Source organism: Amphimedon queenslandica, unplaced genomic scaffold (assembly GCF_000090795.2).
Source record: "Amphimedon queenslandica unplaced genomic scaffold, v1.1 AMPQUscaffold_13485, whole genome shotgun sequence".
Classification (NCBI taxonomy): Eukaryota; Metazoa; Porifera; class Demospongiae; order Haplosclerida; family Niphatidae; genus Amphimedon; species Amphimedon queenslandica.
Window position 1 is genome coordinate 58,120 of NW_003546279.1, and position 8,313 is coordinate 66,432.

The following is an 8,313-nucleotide window of genomic DNA, read 5'->3' on the forward strand; positions in this document are numbered from 1 at the left end:
AACCAATGGGACATTCATTAATAATGTAATCCCAATAAATGGGATAGGATGTTGCAATAGAAAATAGCATGGTATGTATTACATGACTGGGAGCATGGTTTGGTCTGTATTCAACCAGTGAACAATTAGTATTAGGCTTAGGTCTAGCATATACATAATTGACTATATGAGCACTGTCTGAAGTGAGCCCATCACGTATTTCCAATAAACCATCAGTGACATTTAGTGATCCAAAGTAATCATAACCAAGCAAAACTATATGAAATTTTAGTGCTTGACCTGGATAAATCTGTTTGTCACTTGCATTTTTTAAATTCGTAAAATTGCAGAACTGAATTTTGCATACATCACCTGTTGAACTAATGTTTGGATTTGTCAAGTTGAACTGATTGTTTCCATGATTACTGGTATATCCATATATATCGTCACCAAATATTTCAGCACTATTATTTATTAATGTAAGAGGTATATTTGATGCCTCTAATGTTATGCCACTATTTGTTGTCTCTTCAAGATAGATCCCTCCACCTTTATAAGAAGCATGATTACCAATAAACTCCAAGTTAGCTAATGATGTTAGTATCAATTGTGATGAGTCATTTATTGCTAATCCTCCTCCAACTACTCCAGCATTGTTTTTAAATGTTAATTTATTCTCAATTGTTACTATTGATGCTTTAAGTGTCAATCCTGTTGAGGTGCCATTAGCAACAGTAACATTACTGAGACTAATAGAATTACTGTTCAATATCGAATTTACTCCATTTCCAATAAACTCAGTATCTGTTATATTGATTTGGACTAATGTCAAGAATTTTTTATCAATGAATAAGCCTGTACTTGTGCTGTTAGATATCAAACATGACTTGATGATAATATGAATAAAGTGATTGCTAAGTGTTCTAGGTAAGTGTGCATCTTTTAATATTCTAATTCCATACCAATTATCACGAAATTTACTGTCCTCAATTACAAAAGTAGAAACTAATTGGATTCCAGGAAGTTTGCACTCAACTGATTTTAGGTTTTCACTAAATTCAATAGTAAAGGGGTAGGAACTATAAAGTAGTGATTGAAATGATGCATTCTTAATATAAAAAGAAAAAAGGCTATCACCCAAAATAAATCTAGAGTTACTATAAAGTATATTATAATAATTATGAAAGATGGCTGACAGATTGTATGAAGCACCATGATGAATAGATAATGTTATTCCACTGTCATGAAATAGTGTATTAGTCAGTATTAGTGAGTAATGAGGTAGTTCAGCGCTACATACTGCAAGAGGCTCATACGTAATACCTATACCACGATGAATGAAAACTGATGATGATACATTAATATCAAAAGCATTGTTTAATATTATAGGAAACCATGTTTTAGCAGCTTCTGTTACATTAAATAAAGAGTTAGTTATTGAAATATTGTTGGATGATTTAGCAATGACTCCAAAATTATAAACTGACATGTTAGAAATAATGACATGACTGCTGTTATAGATGAGAAACCTTTCATTACTCCTACTACCAATAAGACAAGCCTGATCCAGTCCATGCAGAGTAACATTCCTTACTGCAGTCATGTTGACATCATCATTAATGTCACTGGTTCCAATGAAGTAGAAGATGCTGTTATTGTATTGAGACATATCCCCAGCATACACTGATAAAGGATGACAAGGATTATGAGTAACTGAACTGCAGTCATCAGACACATAATACTGACCAGAGGAGACACTGCAGGAGCTACAGAAAAATAAGACAACAACCACTAACGGGAGAGACATACTTCTGCTTTTACTAACAGTGATAGTATACTTACTGATGAAATGTTAGCTCTCTTATATATAGGCAGCTCAAACTCTCCAAATATGGAAATCTATAATTACACTGTAGAGTAGTCATAGGACTTACAGGTATTGGCTAAAATCATTTTGTAGGTGAAATTTAATGTAACTAATCTCTTTAAAGTCAGTTAACTTGCAATATATATAGTTGTCATTTTAAATAATTTCATGTACGTATTACTAATGCTAAAGTGTTCCTGTCTTCTAGTTATTTCTCTTCTCTTCTGGGCCTAATTGCAGGGGCATTGTCAAGTATCGGCCATAACTAATTTACTACTTGACTTGTGTATTGAGATGTTTCAGTTGGATCTGTTGTTAGGTGAATCATAGATACTGAGTAAATTTACTATCTTATGGGTGAACTGATGATGCAATAGCACTTAATTACTACAGATTAACTTGTTACAAGGGAGGGAGGACATAATTATGTGTATGAAAACATTACTCCCAATTTGTACATGTACAAATCTAATGATTCTAGAAAACTGCCCCACACAAGCCACATTCATTGTACACAGCCACCTAATTAAACTATACGCATCTGCTCTATATCGTTTTACGTTTTACTTAAAATTTTTAGGTTTGTACTTTAATTGTCCATGGTTCATGTAGACAGGTGGGAATGCTCTACAACTATTCCGATTTGTAGCTGTACAAATCGGAATTCTAGGAAGATGTTAAAAAAGCTCAAGAGTTAACTGTGCACAACAAAATAATAATGAACACACTAACAATCCATGTAATGAATAATTAATCTACTAATTAATACTAACACTAATAATAATAATAATAATAATAATAATGAATACTCTTAATCATAATATAGATAATTGCTAACAGCCTACAAGAAGGCGCTACACTGCACAATTGTGAACGGATTCTTTATGGCTTCACTTCCTGATACGTCACTGATAAAACAATATTCATTGTCAGTGACTTATGAATATAATTAAAATCATTCAAAATTTGAACCACGTGTAGCTGATAATTAGGCATTTTCTAAAAAACATAGTAACTTTGAGGGGAAATTTACCTGAATAAAATAAGACCCAGCAACTGAGGAGATTCACAATGTATTAAGGAAAGGTAAGTACAGCACCAGACCCTTTGGCAAAAGCCCAGCACCCCTATGAATGATTTGCACAAAAATCAAAGTTGCTTCATGGCTAAAAAGTGGAAATGATGGCTGTGCAAGTAGAAGTGTATCTTCTAAACTGAAGCACAAATGAAGCCCATTCTTGGTAATAGATCTAGCAAAGAGAGGAGTTGGTTCTATCTGTGCATGGCAAAATAAGGAGAACAGCTCTTGTAAATCAAGGATTTTAGGTCACCTAATTATGACCAAGTTTATGGCACTTTTTCTACAGCTATATCCCCTACGCATGTTTTGCAAGGGGCTGGTTACCAGACTAGTCTACATGTGACATGTGTAGACATGTGACATGTTTCTTTTAATCATTGTGTACATGTACATGCACATACATGGTAGGATCATTAATTCCTAGTACATGCACATGATATGGATACACTGTATACAAGCATGATCATGTAGATCATGTAGATCATGTACATGTACATGGTATGATCATTAATTTCTAGTACATGTACATGTACATGTTCTTACTTCCATCAGGAGTATCTCAGTGTTGAGAAGAGTATGGAATTCTTGAAACTTTTCTATCGTCAGTTTCTGGTCGAGTTTCTTACCAAGAAATGCACTGCTAATGCTCCACCCACAGACGAAACCACATTACCTAATATGGACAACAATCATTACAAACTCATTCACAATAGCATTGTATTTCAGGTTACTTTCATTGGATCAAACTTTAATTTTTGAGGGGGCAAACTTTGTGGATTATATTGTCCTTCTGTTAAAGGATTATGCCCATCTACTCCATGTGGCTTAATTAATGTTTATTTTTGGAGCTTAAAAAACAAAAAAATGAAAATTTGGAAGCCTGGTATACAGTACAAATTACACAACGTACGTACCATTGATGACGTGGTCTCTGTGTCTCACTCCCATTGCTGTGGAGCCGAGGAGAACTAACTGAACCGCTTAAAACTTATCAAACTCAACTTCTCCATCACCATTGAGATCAAACATCTTAAAGGGTAGCTCAAAGTGTTTCATTGGAGCTAAAACAAGAGAAAGAGAGAGTGAGAGAGGAAGGGAGGGAGAGAAAGAGAGAGAGGGGGAGGGAGGGAGGGAGATGATATCATATGTATACATCTATATACAGGGGCGTAGCTGAGGTAGGGCCTGAGGGGGCCTGGGCCCTACCATCAAAGTGGCCTTATAATTATATTCATAACCCAAAAGGTTATATTTATTGTTCTTACAATAACAAAAGGGGATGTCTGATAACCACAGCTCTTTTAAAGCTATATACAATGATAATTTCACTCTGATTTTGCTCAGCTTGCAGGAAAATGCCTCCATTTTGTTACGTAAAAAGGGTGTGGCCAAAATCGCGGCGCGCTTCGCGCGCCATTTTGTTTTCTTCCCCTACCGTCACCCAAGGTCCAGCTACGCCCCTGTCTATATATACCTATGTGTATGTGACTCACCATGCAGTGGCGGATCTGGGCCCGGGCCTAGACGGGCCATGGCCCGGGCATCAGAAGTCAGTAATGAGATTCATTAGATGCAATGTAAACAATTCCCTGCCTCAAGTTTTGATAAAGCAAACCACAAGCCACACCAGAGTACTTACAAGTGCTTGAAGAGCATTATTAGCACAGCATAGATGAGGAAATTGTTGAAACCAATCATAAAAATGGCCAAAAGATGCATAACCATAAAATAACTGGTTGAAAAGTGGACACACCCACTTTCTGGCCCTACCATTAACTTGCACCCAGATCCGCCACTGTGACTCACTGGCTAATATTAGTAACGCGGTAGCGTTACTAAGTAGGATTCACCCCAAAACAATATCGGCTGCCACGACTTTTGCAGCCTTGCTATACCGGGGAAACGAGCTCCTATGCTTACCAGACTTCTTAGAGGACCTCATCTTGACCAGAGGACTCCATTAGTACCACTAGCGTGGCTCTAAGCCTTTTCTAAGAGGAGAGTAAAAAATCGGCAAAACGGCTGTTTTGTTCAGCCACCTTTTTTCATCTTAGTCATCATTTCTTCCTGTCAATCCAGTTGTTGGTGTGTATCTCAACCTTGGCTGGTGCTACAAGGATAATTCTTACACCATTCAACTCCAACAGTCTATGCGCAGGTCCATGTCCCATCAGATCATTATCCAAGAAAGGAAGAAGTGATACTATGATTGCTGGATCGTACCATCTTAGCTGCATGTCATAGAAGACCTCAAGAAGCAGCTTGATGATAAGAACACTCGAATTCAAGAATTAACTGCTACATCCAATCAGACTCAGAGTTCTGACCGGACTACTGCCTCGGCCTCCATTGCTCCTACTGAGGACTTACCTCATGACAACGGGCCAACTCAACGAGACCCTACTAATCCAACTCTTAATATAAACAATCATGAAAGTTCAGGACACCACACTCCAAGGAACACTACTGACAGAAAGCAGAATCTGGTTTTCTTTGGTATTCGTGAATCTCCTTCTGGTACCTCCTTTCAGGAAAGGATGGAGCATGACTACAATGCGGTATTTGCCATTATAGATCCCATGATTGACTCTGGTCATCTTCACTCATCTATTCGTGTCTGCTCTCGTCTTGGCAAATATAACGCTTCCTCTCAACGTCCTCGTCCTATACTGGTGAGGTTTAACTCTCTCTCCACTATCAAAACTATCTTCCGTAACATTCAACGCCTCTCTACTAGCTCAGGTTCTAATGTCTCTATTAGACGTGACTTGTCTAAAGAGGAGCGGCGACATAATTCAATACTACTCAAGGAACGTCATCGTCTTGTAACAGAATGTGGAATCACAAAGAGCAACATTAAGTTTCGTGGCAATGCTCTCTACATCAATGGTAGTCTACATGGGAAGGCAGGTGTTGCTGGCTTCATTGCGTCCAGCCCTCATAACTTATCAGCTACCTCCCCTCCTTCTCATGACTCTCCTTCATCTACTTCCCCCCCTAATTCCCCGGATCCTAATTTGCCCAGAGCTGGGAGTAACCCCTCCTCTTCCGATTGACTATCTTTGTCATATCTCAATGCCAGAAGTTTGACTAATAAGTTTCAACATTTCCAATCTTACGTTTACTCTTCTCTACCCTCAGTTATAGCGGTCACTGAAACATGGCTTTCTCCCTCTTTTTATGACAAAGAGGTCTTGCCCTCTGGTTACTCCGTGTTCCGCTCAGATCGTCTTTCTAGGGGTGGTGGTGTACTCTTAGCAGTTGCATCGCACATCCCTGCTGCCCTCATTTATTCTCAATCTGACCCTGATATTCTGGCTATAAAACTTCAAATCCACTCTCCTGTTATTTTGTGTGTTGTTTACATCCCCCCACAATCCTCTCACCTTTCCTACTCTTCGCTTCTATCTTACCTTCATTCCTTATTCTCTTCCTCTCTCCCTGTGGTCGTCCTTGGAGACTTCAACTGTCCAGACATAGATTGGTCATCTCTATCTGCCTCTTCAAATTTCTCGGCTCTTTTATGTGAGTTGGTTTATGACTATAATCTTTCTCAATGTATTACCCAACCTACTCATATTAAGGGCAATACCTTGGATCTCATTCTAACAAACTATGAAGACAACATTTCTAATGTCTCAGTTCTTGAGTCTCCTTGGGCCACCTCAGATCATTATTTAATATCTTTTTTCTTGTCAGCTGGTCGTGTTACTAAATCTCACTCCACGCCTTCATCCTCCAGGAATTACTCTGATGTAGATTACAGTGGTATGGATGACTTCTTACTGGACTGGGATTTTAATCCATGTTACTCCTCCCAAGACGTTGAATTCATCTGGAGTCATATAAAGTCAGCTATACTAACTGCTATTGATAAGTTTGTCCCTACTGTTACTATTACTAAGAGGCACTCTCATCTACCCCGATGGTTCGATGGCTCTCTCCGACATGACCTGAAACGAGTAAGAACTATGCGAAGGAAGTGTGTCTCCAGACCTACCCCTGCTAATTTGGAGTCTTTGTCCCAGATGGATGCTCATCTCAAGGATTCTATTGCAGAAGCGGAGTCTAATTATGTGCTATCTCTAATTAATCAATCGGCCATGGACAAATCTAACGCCCTTATTTATGCTCATATAAGATCCATCATTAAGCAGTCTGTCATACCTCCTGTGGTCTCTCTGGGTCCTCAGTCTGCTTCTTCCTATAAAGAACAAGCTGACCTATTTAATAATTACTTTTTCTCTGTATACTCCCCCTGTTTCTCCTTTCCCTCTCTTGACTCTCTTTTCTCTCTTCCTATGCAGGTACATCATGACTGTGGTCTGGATGCTATCATTTTCTCCCCGTCTGATGTTTTCAAAGCTCTCACTAATTTGGATCCTACTAAAGCTATGGGTGCAGATGGTATTGGACCTCGAGTTCTCAAGATGTGTGCTACTGCTCTTTGTGAACCTCTGTGCCACCTCTTTTGTACTTCAGTTGCTAATTCATGCATCCCATCTGAGTGGAAAGTTCACTGTGTGACTCCAATTCACAAGTCAGGCGATAAATCTGTTGTATCAAATTATAGACCTATATCTCTCCTTTCATGTGTCTCTAAAGTCCTAGAGAGGCTAATTTATGACAACATCATTGACTATGTTTCACCTTTTGTATCTACCAGCCAATTTGGATTCTCTCGTGGAAGGTCTACTCTACAACAGCTTCTCATCTTCCTGTCTGACATTTTTCACAACATTGATAACAAGTTACAGACCGATGCTATCTATCTCGATCTGCGCAAAGCTTTTGACAGTGTTCCCCATGATAAATTGTTAGTTAAGCTGTATTCTATTGGGATCACTGGTGAGCTATGGGAATGGTTTAAGAGCTATCTCTCCTCCAGGACTCAGTGCGTATCTATTAATGGTACCCTCTCTAGTACTCTTCCTGTTACTTCGGGTGTCCCTCAAGGAAGTATCCTGGGCCCCCTGTTGTTTCTAATCTTCATTAATGACATCCCCTCCTTGGTTCAGCACATCTCAGTCCTGTTATATGCCGACGACACTAAGTGCTACCATCCTATCAGCCATATCTCAGACTCCCTCCATCTTCAAGCAGATCTGGATTCACTGGCCCAGTGGAGTGAGGATAACATAGCATTCAACAATACCAAGTCATTCCTTATTCGTTTCTCTCTTCACCCCTCCCCTCTTTCCACTTCTTACTGTATTGATGGTCAACCCCTCGAAGTAAAGAACACCTGTCGTGACCTAGGCGTTCTTCTAACTCACAACCTCTCCTGGTCTGACCACATCCATTCCATTGTAGCCAAAGCTTACAAGATGCTGGGTCTACTCCATCGCTCATTTAAGTCCACATCAACATCCATCCGTCGAAAGCT

At 39.0% G+C, this 8,313-nt stretch overlaps 1 long non-coding RNA gene across 1 annotated transcript; it reads right to left on the reverse strand.

Annotated features, from left to right (window-relative positions):
- Nucleotides 1–2,660: 2,660 nt before the first annotated feature.
- Nucleotides 2,661–4,020, reverse strand: LOC109580579 (uncharacterized). Its single transcript, XR_002184286.1, has 3 exons — nt 3,842–4,020; nt 3,471–3,600; nt 2,661–3,096 (listed from the first exon to the last, which is right to left on the reverse strand). It is a non-coding gene; the product is annotated as an uncharacterized LOC109580579 (long non-coding RNA).
- Nucleotides 4,021–8,313: the final 4,293 nt, after the last annotated feature.